The following is a 13,392-nucleotide window of genomic DNA, read 5'->3' as shown; positions in this document are numbered from 1 at the left end:
ACCTTTTATTTAGTTATTTATTCATTACTTTTAATTTTTTTTAGAGACGGGGAGGAGCAGAAGGAGAGGGAAAAAGACAAAGAGGATCTTAAGCAGATTCCATGACCTTGGGATCATGACCTAAGCTGAAATCAAGAGTTGGACACTCAACCAACTCAGCCACCCAGGCACCCCACTATAGTCCCACTTTAAAAAAATTTTTTTGCTTTGTTTTTGGCGTCACGAAGGAAAAAAATGTTAAGAACAAAAAAGATTCAGTTCAAAAAGTGAATTGCTATTAACATTTGTCTTCTCTATGTCAACAGCAAAAACATATTGGCCTTTAAACACTTTACTGTGCTGAACAAATCCTATAAAATAATTTAATCAACGCATCCAATGTCTTTTTTAATGGTCATCACTTATGTTACTTTGCACATAAGGAATAACTTTAATACTAAATTCTCAAAATTCAAGTCGGTTGCTCAATAAACAGATATTTTAGGAGAAGCCATGCATTTCTTCCTTTTTCCTAATGCGTGGCTGAAGCAGTGCATTTTGTCTAATGTGCATGCCCCATCGAAAACTTGTTGGAGAATTTTTTGGAAGCTGGCAACTGTTACCCCAGGCAGTATGAGTCTGAGCTCGTTGTGTCCCATGTCCCAGGACCTCCATCACCTCTCTCGATGACTCAGTCCTTGTCTGAGGTCGGCACCTTGGCTGGGCTTGCTTCTGGTAGAATTCCTACAGCGACCTTGTGAATTTAAAAAATAATAGTGAGTCAAAGGCTCCATGTCTGAAGCTAGGGGACCCATAGAGGACTGGGAGCTGAACCCTCCAGCGGGGGGCGCTCTAGGTGCTCTCTGAGGCTCCGGTGTTGCTCTGAGCTCAATGTCTCCGTCATTTCTCTACAGCGGGGTGGCCACCTGCCTGCTCCTGGGACCCGAGTGGTAAGGGTTGGGCCTCGCACACAGAGAGGTCATGAACTCATCGCGTCTCCACCCAGGCAGCTCCCGCCAACCTGGAGGTTTGGAGCTACTGATTTTTTTGGAGAAGCCAGAATCTAGAAACTTATAATGTGAACATCTCTCAAATTTTGCATATGAGAACTATTGATGTTTTCTTGAAAGCGCAGTGTGGCCCTCCCCTCTGCTCGCCCCCCCCAAAATAGGCATGAGGCTGTGTTTGGCCACGGGCTTGTCTGTGCACACTCCTTGTAGCGGTGCCCTGGGAACCGATGACCCAGAGAGGACTCTGGCCATGCTGCCCACCAGGCTCCTTGCAGGATCTATTTCTTTATGTGATTTCAGATAAGCACATGTGATTCACGACATCTATGCTGTGGAGATGGGACATGCAGAAGGTCCCACTGCGCCCTCAGACACTCTGCTGTCCAGGAGCCTCATGTGCGGATGTGACCAGGACAGGCAGCTCCCTCCATGACACCTGCACCCACTTGCTCGTTAGGTCCTCTGCATCTACCAACTGCCCTGGACACCTGCACCCGCTTGCTCAGTGGGTCCACTGCATCAACCAACCATTGCCTTGTACGCCCATGGGCGTTGGAGGCTCCCATTACGGGGTCCCAGGGGGCAGAAAAAAGCCAGCAAGTATGTGGATGGCACAGAAAGACAGATTTTCATCATCTTTCCCCATCTGTTCTGCTGATGAGGACCTTCACAAATGGGGAGCCTCCAACGGGGACCTCTCCTCCCAAGCAGGAACCGGGGAGCTGAGGGGGCCTGGCCAGCAGCCACACTGCCCCAAACGGGGCCTGCTGGCTGTCCCAGCACAGGGAAGACCAGAAGGTAGAGACCCAGATGAATTCTCCTGGCACGCTGCCAAATCTCACCTTCTCAGCATTCCCATGAACTGGAAACTTCCCAATTCTAAGTATCACCCATCACACCAATGGCACCAAAACTTGGAGCGGGTCATTGCTGTCATATCCTTCCTCCTCCGTGGCAATGGGCTTGCTTGTGAAGCACATGACGAGCTTTCACTTTCTGTCTGGAAGCTGCCACACATCACTACTGCAGAAGCTCTGATTGCAGAGTCTGTGCAGAGCTGAATCCGTGGAAGCTTCCCCTGGGTGAGAGCCACACACCTGGACTGTCAGGAAATGAGCACATTCGTACTCAATTGCCACATACACGCCTTCAGCTCTTTTACTCCAGAATTACAGAGCAACAATCTTCCAGTAGGACCAACTCTTCTCCGGCTGCCTTGCTGTGAAGCCTCGTGTCCACATGCCCTCGGGGATCCTCCCTGTACTCAGGGCATCACCATGTCATGGCACCTGCCACAAGCTAAGGTGAGGGTCTGGCCCTGGGGGTGTAAGCAAACTGGTAGCACACGGATCCCTGAGTCCTGTTAGGGAAACCCATTTCAAAAGATGAGTGAGTTAAAATAATGAAAAATTCTTCTTTTCTTCATCTCTTTACAATATATTTTTAAAAGATTTTATATATTTATTTGAGAGAGAGAGAGAGAGATAGCAAGAGAGAGAGAGAGAGATAGCAAGAGAGAGCATGAGCAGGGGGAGAGGGAGAAGCAGATACCCCGCTGAGCAGGGAGCCCGATGCAGGACTTGACCCCAGGACCCTGAGGTCATGACCTGAGCTGAAGGCAGACGCTTCACGAGTGAGCCACCCAGGTGTCCCTCTTTCAGTATTTTAGGCACTACAACTATTGGTTTTGTGCTCAACCTGTAATTATATTTCTGTGCACGGTAAGCGAGCATGCGTGTTATGCAAAGGGTGTTTATGTTGCTGGAGCAGGTTTCAAAAGCCAGGCATATACATTGTACCAGAGTGTTTACATAGATTCCTTTAAGTGGGGTTATAACAGAACAAAGCCTCTTTTCGAAGCCAGGAGCAGATCAGTGTATAATGTGATCCAGATAGTTCTCAGATAAGGCTTCCAAGGACCATGGGCCTCATACTCCTGCAACGAGAGAAAATAAATTATACACTTTTTATTGGAGGATTTGAATGTCAGTTAATAGAATCAAAGAAGGACCAGCAGATGTAACCAGAGTGGATGATTTTAAGAACTGGTTCTAAAGATTATGGCCTAGTTTCTTTTGATTCCACGGCTCTTCAAAATAGATATTTTGGAAGGAAGTTTCTTATGACAGTATTTTCTTACTTAATTTGGCTTTTTTTGTTGTTGGGAAAAAAATGTTTAAATAATTTTTTCTCTAGGTTTTTATTAGAATGTATTGACTGCTTTTCTTACTAAAGTCACTGGAACCAATTTTTAACCTCCCCAAAGACATATTTGGAAAGCTTCTGTATCAACTTTCCATCAACAAAGCAAATGAGGGGAACTTTAATAATATCATCTCATATAATTGCTGCGTTTAAAAATGATGTTTAGTAATTCATCAACAAATATGACAAATGCCATCATGTCATATCTAATCTTTTTTAAAAAGATTTTATTTATTTATTCATGAGAGACACAGGGAGGCAGAGACACAGGCAGAGGGAGAAGCAGGCTCCAAGCAGGGAGCCCAATGTGAGACTCAATCCCAGGACCCCAGGATCATGCCCTGGGCTGAAGGCAGACGCTCAACTGCTGAGCCACATGGTGTCCCATGTATCTAATCTTAACATAAATGCTATTTTTATTAAAATCAATGAGTTAGAAAGCTCCTGGTCACAGGTGACAGAAGTCTCAATCCAGAGCAGGGGTCTGTCCAGGGGGAGGTGGCGTCCCCCAGCCGGGCCCTGGCTCTCACTGCCAGACTGCAACTCTTCTGGGGTCCCAGGGAGGCGAGGACATCTTGTCAGGGCTCCTGCTGGACGGGGCAGGGGAGCCCCCTGGTCCTGGGGGTCTGCACTTGTCCCCGAGAGCTCCCATTGGGGATCAGCCTGGCCACGACCTGCACCAGGGGATTTAGTGGGGCCTGGGGCCAGACCCCGGGTTTCTACCATCCTGGGGGCCCCCTCAGCAATTCCTCCTGTCCCCTGGGGCCGCTTTGTCATGCCTGAGCTCTTGCTTACATTTTCTTTTTCTTCTTCTTCTTTTTAAAAAATTATTTACAGAATCAATTTTATTATTATTATTATTTTATTTGATTGTGGTGAAATGCTTAACACGAGGTTGGCCCTCCTGGTAGATTTCAAGGGCAGACACAGCGTCGTTGGCATCAGAAACAGGGTGGATGTCAGGTCTCCGGACTTGTTCATCCTGCACTGGAACCTTCTCCCTTGAACGGAGCCCCCCGCCCCCACCCGGGTCCTCCTGCCGTGGATCCCACTCTCCCGCCCTGCTTCCCTGCCGAGGACTCCACGGCCCTCCTGGCAGGGGAACCACGCGGCCTTCGTCCTGTGTCTGCCTCGCTGTGCTGAGTCCGGCGTCCGCTGGGTCATCCCAGCTGCGGCAGACGGCAGCATCTTCTATTTTCAAGGCCCTGCACGTAGACATCACATCTTCTCTGTCCATTCCCCTGTTGCTCATCGGGCAAGACATGGTGTTCCCCGCCCCCACCCCGCTTTCTGGGGATGAATCTGCGTGCAGGCCAGTGTCACTGCTTCTCTGTGTCATCGTAGTGACAGGTGGGCGAGTGTGTGCAGCTTCAGTCTCAGGGTTCCTGACCCCTCCCAATCCTTCCAGGCCTTTCAGACGCATCCCAGATGCACCCCAGATGACACGGCACCCGGACCTCTGCCCCACGTGGGCTGCCTCTCCTGGGGTCTCTAGAGGGCTCCTGAATGTGCACATCCACACTTTCCAGTTGGAAATCTGATGGTTTTGTTGCTTCCAGAAAAAGGGAATGAACATATTTCCTCTTGCCTCCTGGGAGCATAAGAAAATAGAGTCTTTACCATCGTCGGAAAGAAAGGGACAGGATTCCACAGGTCACAGAAGAGGCTTGTACGATGATGGAGAATCAGAGTTCAGATGGTGGGGTAGAGGAAGCTCCTGAGGGAACCAGGAGGCAAAGAAGCTTTTTCCTGAAACAGAGGCAGAGGGCAAGGCTTTGCTCAGGCATGACAACCTTGTGTGGTTTCCCATTTGCAAATGTCCCAGGACACCCACAAACCCAGGGAAAGAGAGGTGAGGATCTGGAGAGGCAGTGAGGGGATGACATGGAACCTCATGCTTCCCATCCCATCTAGAATAAAGCAGAGCCTCCCTTGAAGGGGCCTTGCTACCCCCAGACTCCTTCATCCAAGCCTCACTCACTCACAGTCATGGGCCTCTGCCTCAGGACCCTCGTACATGCTGTTCCCTCCGATCTGTCCCCACAGTCTCTCCATTTACTGATATCAACCAGACCCAAAATGCCTACACTGGCTTCAGAAATAAACTAACAGGGGGCACCTGGGTTGCTCAGTTAATTAAATTGCCAACTCTTGGTTTTGGCTCAGGTCATGATTTCAGGTCACGGGATCAAGCCCTGCATCAGGCTCTGTTCAACATGGACTCTGCTTGTTCTTCTCCTTCTGCTATTCCTCCCTTGCACACATTCTCTCTCAAATAAATAAATAAATACAATCTTAAAAAAAAAAACAACCCATGAACAAAGAAGGGCCCTTCGTGACTAGCTGAGCCCCTCCATCTCTCTCTCTTTATTCTGTTCAATTTTTCTTTGACATAGTTCCCAGTGTTATTTATTATATATTATTAAATGATAAATAGGGTAAAAAATACTTTTCTGTTTAACTTTGCTATTTCTGCAGTGTCTTAAAAGGTGCCAGATGAAGAGTAGAGCTTGCTTTATGGCTAGAAGAGCTCCCCCCCCCACCCCCCCCCACCCCCCCCCGCGCCAGCCCTCCAACACCCAGCCAGGGACCAAGCAAGTTAGGAAAGAACACAGTGCTTGGAGGCAGAAGCAGAGGGCGCTGTAAAGACAGGCTGTGCAAACCCAAAACTGCTCTAAAAATAATGATAAAGTTCATTAGTTAAAACAAAACCAAAAGCCAACTGGAAAGGACATTTGGACTACATTTTGGACATAAGTGAAAGTCTGTAGGAACTGCTAGTTCTGTAAAAGGCAAAGTGCCGCTTGCTGTGAAGCTGGCTACCACTGGCTGTCTGCCTCTGTGAGGACCTGCAGGGAGTCCTGGTGACCAGGGAGGCCCAGGGGCCCGATCCAGACCTGCGGAGGTGGGGGTGGCTGCCGCATCACTGCCTTCTGGCCTGTCTGCTCTCGGGAGAGATTCAGCAGGTCCAGCAGCCCTATGGGGGGGTGTCTCTCAGAGGTCTCCTCCCAGGCTGCAAAGCCCCTGGGACCCTGGGCGCTGACTCTGGGCACAAGCAGGGGGCACAAACAGGGGACAGTGTGAGGTGCAGGCACTCAGCTTGGTGCCTGAGAGTTCTCTCTCTCTCTCTCTTTTTTTTTAAGATTTTATTTATTTATTCATGAGAGACACAGAAAGAGAGGCAGAGACACAGGCAGAGGGAGAAGCAGTCTCCACGCAGGGGGCCCGACGTGGGCTGAAGACGGCACTAAACCACTGAGCCCCCCGGGCTTCCCTGGATATTTGTTCTTAACAAATAATTTGAGACAGGGGAGGCATATATATTTAACCTGATTCCTTCACCAATTAAGTGGTACTGGAAAAAAGTCAGTTTTCTTTATCATCAGCATAGAGGGTGTTTTAATGGTTATAATTATAATGCTTGTAATTTTATAATCATAAACCATCTGATTTTGGTTCATTTATTGATCAAAGTTAAACAAACATTTGTAATATCTGTGCCGTAGTTTTTAATCTGCATAATTGCATGACATTTCCCATATACTAACCTGTCTCAATTTATCTAATTTAGGTACATTTTGGAACTTTCCATATAAGGGGTCATCATTTCATTTATGATTGTGAATATAATGTTTAACTACATAGTCTAGAGGGTAAAGACTGGGCAATAAGTCTATGCTCGTAAAAGTACAGCTATTCAGGGTCATTTTTAGAAAATATCCTGCATGGAAAACAAAACAGTAAAAGCCCAAACAAAATATACGTGTGCAAACACACAGGTCTGCTGCCTCTCATCTCTATACTCAGGAGTTAGCGGAGGCAGGACAGGCGATGCACCCTCAGATGCCTCTGGCATCCAGACAGACAACCAACTAGATCAAGCATCAGCAGGCAATGGCGAGGAGACTGCGGTGAGCTGCAGGACATGCGCTCACCCAAAAATCCTTGCCTTCTGCAGTGGGAAGAGGCCCCAGCAGGAACAGAACAGGGACACACAACATGTCTAAAATGGGATGACTCTGAGAGTTGGGAGGGGATTATGCAAAGTGTAAAGGATTTTAAAGACAAGCACTATCACGATTACACCAAACCACTTCACGTTAAGAGGCATCTGGTAGTCTCAGAAGATGTAGACATTCCATAGTCTAATCAACAATGAGTAGCAGATGAGTTAAAAACATGTCTGCATTAAGTCCTTCGCTATGAGGGAAAGCGAGGGTGTATCTATTATCTCCAGCGACGCTGGGAGAGGCCAAGCTTGGCAAATCCGCGTCTCTGGCTTTTTGCTCTAATCAAAGGTCAGCCTCTTTTTCCACCCCCCTCACCCTTTTCCCCAGAGCACCTGCCAGCAGATTTAGTATCTGTCATTCTGGCTTCCATTTCATTTATTTCCAGAAAAGTCCAGATGCGAGTGTATCTGCAAAATGGGGAGGAAAGGAGAAAGCATCGTATGTCTTACATTATTCACAGAAACTAGACAGGTTTTATTTTGGGCCATAAGTCATCTGACAACACAGAGACAACTCTGACCTTAATCCATTTGGTCTGGTTTTAAGAGGAGGAGAATCTCATGCTTACTTTGAAGGTGTTTTTAACTTCAGGCTTGGTCAAATGTGACATTTTGATCCAGAGAAAAATTCATTTTGGAAGGCAGAATATTTATTTTATTTGAAGTAGAGAATAAGACATCCCTGGCTTGAATCTCCATTTGGCCACTTACTACCTCTATCATCTTGAGCTACTGACTCCTCCCCAGGCTTCTGTGTCTCCGCCTATAAAATAAGTGTCTGGACACCCTGTTTTGGTTTCCTGAGCCTGCCTACATTTCCACAAGTAGTCTTTTCATTATTACACTAATTTTCAATCTTCACTGGCCATTGGAATCGCCTGTAAAGCCTGATCCCATCCCCAAGCACGGGAATATGAAAGCTCCCAGATGACTCTAATGGACAGCCATGGTCTAGAGCCACTGTGTTCAAGTCTCTGGATTTGAACCCTCTGATGTAAATTCTATTTTCTGCTAGGATGTTGGATATACAGTTACTAATTCTTTTAATTCCTTACATTCATTCCCACTAGACACTCATTGAGTGCTTACCATTAACAGACTGCATGATAGGCTGTAGGGTTATATAAATTCAAGGAAATTCCCAGCTTTTAAGAATTTTTTTTTTTTGGAAATTTTGTTTCTTTATTTTACCATAATTTTTTTTGTATATTTTCTTTATTGGAGTTTGATTTACCAACATATAGTAAAACACCCAGTGCTCATCCCATCAAGTGCTCTCCTCAGTGCCTGCCACCCAGTCACCCCAACTCCCCACCCACCTCCCTTCCACTACCCCTTGTTTGTTTCCCAGAGTTAGGAGTCTCTCATGCACTGTCACCCTCTCTGATTTTTCCCACTCATTTCCTCTCCTTTACCCTTTAATCCTTTTCACTATTTTTTATATTCTCCGTATGAGTGAAACCATACACTGTTTGTCCTTCTCCAACCGACTTACTTCACTCAGCATAATACCCTCCAGTTCCATCCACGTCAAAGCAAATGGTGGGTATATGTCATTTCTAATGGCTGAGTAATATTCCATTGTATACATAAACCACATCTTCTTTATCCATTCATCTTTCGATGGACACTGAGGCTCCTCCTACAGTTTGACTATTGTGGACGTTGCTGCTATAGATATTGGGGTGCAGGTGTCCTGCCATTTCACTGCATCTGTATCTTTGGGGTAAATCCCCAGTACTGCAATTGCTGGGTCATAGGGTAGCTCTATTTTTAACTCTTTGAGGCACCTCCACACAAGTTTTCCAGAGTGGTTATATAGTTCACATTCCCACCAACCGCGCAAGAGGGTTTCCTTTTCTTCACATCCTCTCCAAAATTTGTTGTTTCCCGTCCTGTTAATTTTCACCATTCTCACTGGTGTAAGGTGGTATCTCATTGTAGTTTTGATTTGTATTTCCCTGATGCCAAGGGATGCAGAGCATTTTCTCATGTGCTTGTTGGCCATGTGTATGTCTTCTTTGGTGAAATTTCTGTTCATGTCTTTTGCCCATTTCATGATTGGATTGTTTGTTTCTTTGCTGTTGAGTTTAATAAGTTCTTTATAGATCTTGGATACTAGCCCTTTATCTGATATGTCATCTGCAAATATCTTCTCCCATTCTGTAGATTATCTTGTAGTTTTCTTGACTGTGTCTTTTGCTGTGCAGAAACTTTTTATCTTGATTAAGTCCCATTTTTGCTTTTGTTTCCCTTGCCTTCATAGATGTAGCTTGCAAGAAGTTGCTGTGACCAAGTTCAAAAAGGGTATTGCCTGTATTCTCCTCTAGGATTTTGATGGATTCTTGTCTCACATTTAGATCTTTCATCCATTTTGAGTTTATCTTTGTGTATGGTATAAGAGAATGGTCCAGTTTCATTCTTCTGGACGTGGCTGTCCAATTTTCCTAGCACCATTTATTGAAGAGACTGTCCTTTTTCTAGTGGATAGTCTTTCCTACTTTGTCGAATATTAGTTGACCATAGAGTTGAGGGCCCATTTCTGGGTTCTCTATTCTGTCCCATTGATGTATGTGTCTGTTTTTTGTGCCACACTGTCTTGATGATCACAGCTTTGTAGTACAACTTGAAATCCAGCATTGTGATGCCCCCGGCTCTGGTTTTCTTTTTCAATATTCCCTTGGCTATTTGGGGTCTTTTCTGATTCCACACAAATCTTAAGATTATTTGTTCCAACTCTCTGAAGAAAGTCCATGGTATGTTGATAGGGATTGCATTGACCATGTAAATTGCCCTGGGTAGTATAGACATTTTCACAATATTAATTCATATCTTTCAATAGTTACTCTGAATGTGAATGGGCTAAATGATCCCATCAAAAGACGCAGGGTTTCAGACTGGATAAAAAAGCAAGGCCCATCTATTTGCTATTTATAAGAGACTCATTTTAGTCCTAAGGACACCTCCAGCCTGAAAACGAAATGTTGGAGAACCATTTACTACCATTCAAATGGTCCTCAAAAGAAAGCTGGGGTAGCAATCCTCATAACAGATAAAGTTTATCCCAAAGACTGTAGTAAGAGATGAAGAGGGACACTATATTATACTTCAAGAGTCTACCCAACAAGAAGACCTAACAATCATGAATATTTATGCCCCTAATGTGGGAGCTGCCAAGTATATCAATTAATAACCAAAGTAAAAAAAATTAAATAAAAAAATAGCCAAAGTAAAGACATACTTAGATAATAATACACTTATACTGGGAGGCTTTAACATGGCACTTTCTACAAATGACAGATATTCTAAGCACAACATCACCAAAGAAACAAGTCACTGGACCGATGGATTTCATAGATATATATAGAACTTTCCATCTGTACGCAAGCGAATACACATTCTTCTCAAGAGCACATGGAACTTTCTCCAGAATAAACCACATACTGGGTCACAAATCAGGTCTCAACCAATACCAAAAGATTGGGATTGTGCCCTACATATTTTCAAACCACAATGCTTTGAAACTAGAACTCAATTATAAGAAGAAATTTGGAAGATACTCAAACACATGGAGATTAAAGAGCATCTTATTAAAAGATGAATGGGTCAACTAGGAAATTAAAGAATAATTTAAAAAATTCATGGAAACTAATGAAAATGAAGATACAACTGTTCAAAATCTTTGGGATACAGCAAAAGCAGTCCTAAGAGGAAAATGCATTGCAATACAAGCATCCCTCAAAAAATGAGAAAAAACTCAAATACACAAGCTAACTTGGCACCTAAAGGAACTGGAGAAAGAACAGCAAATAAAACCTACAACAACAAGAAGAAGAGCAATAATAAAGATTCGAGCAGAACTCATTGAAATAGAGACCAGAGGAACTGTAGAACAGATCAACAAGACCAGGAGTTTGTTCTTTGAAAGAATTAATAAGATAGATAAACCATTAGCTAGCCTTATTAAAAAGAAAAAAGACTCAAATTAATAAAATCATGAGTGAAAGAGGAGAGATCACAAGCAATACCAAGGAAATACAAATGATTTTAAAAACATATTATGAGGGATCCCTGGGTGGCGCAGCGGTTTGGTGCCTGCCTTTGGCCCAGGGCGCGATCCTGGAGACCCAGGATCGAATCCCACGTCGGGCTCCCGGTGCATGGAGCCTGCTTCTCCCTCTGCCTGTGTCTCTGCCTCTCTCTCTCTCTCTCTCTCTCTCTCTCTCTGTGACTATCATAAATAAATTAAAAAAAATTAAAAAAAACATATTATGAGCAGCTATACACCAATAAATTAGGCAATCTAGAAGAAATGGATGCATTTCTGGAAAACCACAAATTACCAAAACTGGAACAGGAAGAAATAGAAAACCTGAACAGGCCAATAACCAGGAAGGAAATTGAAGCAGTCATCAAAAACCTCCCAAAACACAAAAGTCCAGGGCCAGATGGCTTCCCAGAGGAATTCTAGCAAATGTTTAAAGAGGAAACAATACCTATTCTACTGAAGCTGTTCTGAAGGATAGAAGGGGATGGAATACTTCCAAACTCATTTTATGAGGCCAGCATCACCTTAATTCCAAAACCAGACAAAGACCCCACCAAAAAGGAGAATTATAGATCAATATCCCTGATGAACACAGATGCAAAAATTCTCACCAAGATACTAGCCAATAGGATCCAAAAGTACATTAAGAAGATTATTCACCATGACCAAGTGGGATTTATCCCCAGGATGCAAAGTTGGTTCAATACTTGTAAAACAATTAACGTGATAGATCACATCAACAAGAGAAAAAACAAGAACCGTATGATCCTCTCAATAGATGCAGAAAAACCATTTGACAAAATACGGTATCCATTCCTGATCAAAACTCTTCAGAGTGTAGGGATAGAGGGAACATTCCTCAGCATCTTAAAAGCCATCTACAAAAAGCCCACAGCAAATATCATTCTCAACAGGGAAAAACTGTTGAGCCTTTCCCCTAAGATCAGGAAAAACGACAGGGATGTCTACTCTCACCACTGCTATTCAACACAGTACTACAAGTCCTAGCCTCAGCAATCAGACAAAAAAGGAAATAAAAGGCATTCAAATTGGCAAAGAAGAAGTCAAACTCTCCCCTTTTTGCAGATGACATGATACTGTACATAGAGAACCCAGGGATCCCTGCATGGCTCAGTGGTTTGGTGCCTGCCTTCGGAGGCACCCGAGATCAAGTCCCACATCAGGCTCCCTGCATGGAGCCTGCTTCTCCCTCTGCCTGCATCTCTGCCTCTCTCTCTCTCTCTCTCTGTGTGTCTCTCATGAATAAATAAATAAAAACTTAAAAAAAAAACCCAAAAGACTCCACCCCAAGACTGCTAGAACTCATACAGCAATTCAGCAATGTGGCAGGATACAAAATCAATGCCCAGAAATCAGTGGCATTTCTATACAATAACAATGAGACTGAAGAAAGAGAAATTAAGGAGTCAATCCCATTTATGATTGTACCCAAAAGCGTAAGATACTTAGAACTAAACCTAACCAAAGAAGTAAAGGATCTATACCCTAAAAACTACAGAACACTTCTAAAAGAAATTGACGAAGACACGAAAAGATGGAAAGATATTCCATGCTCATGGATTGGAAGCTTTTAAGAATTTTAACTCATGTGTAGAAGACACATGTAGAACTTATATTCAAACAGCACAGACTTTGCCATGAAGGATTCATATTGTTAGCTATAATCATATCTGTTGTTATATGCTGCTCTGGAAATATATTGTTGACAATAAGATAAGAAAAAAGGCACACATATTGGGAAGGAAGAAATAAAATTGTCTCTGTTCACAGATGACATGATTATATAGAAAATTCCAGAGAATTGACAAAAATGAAAACTTCTGGAACTAATGGATGATTAAACAAAGCTGCAAGGTTTCAGGATACAAGGATGATATATAAGAGTCAATAAAAAAAAAAAGAGTCAATAGGTTTCCTATATACCAACAGGAAACAATTGGGATTTGAAATTAAGAACACAAAACCATTTTTAAAAAAGAAAAGGAAATGGTAATTATGTGAATTAGGATGCGTGATTTAGCTTGATCATGGTGATTATTTCATTATGCAAACATGTCAAAACATCATATTGTATACTTAAATGTATACAATTTTAATCTATTTACCTCAGTAGAGCTGGG

General features: G+C 43.6%; 1 long non-coding RNA gene across 1 annotated transcript in view; it reads right to left on the bottom strand.

The window, feature by feature from the left end:
• Positions 1-431: 431 nt before the first annotated feature.
• LOC140641572 (uncharacterized) overlaps positions 432-13,392 on the bottom strand; it is a 30,149-nt gene continuing 17,188 nt past the window's right edge. The window contains exons 3-4 of the long non-coding RNA XR_012038169.1: positions 1,832-2,925; positions 432-733 (exon numbers count right to left, since the gene is read on the bottom strand). This is a non-coding gene — a long non-coding RNA (uncharacterized lncRNA). The remainder of the gene's footprint in view (positions 734-1,831; positions 2,926-13,392) is intronic.

This window comes from Canis lupus, chromosome 1 (assembly GCF_048164855.1).
Source record: "Canis lupus baileyi chromosome 1, mCanLup2.hap1, whole genome shotgun sequence".
NCBI lineage: Eukaryota > Metazoa > Chordata > Mammalia > Carnivora > Canidae > Canis > Canis lupus.
Note: the sequence above shows the minus strand (reverse complement) of the source record. Positions and strands in the feature narration are given on the sequence as shown.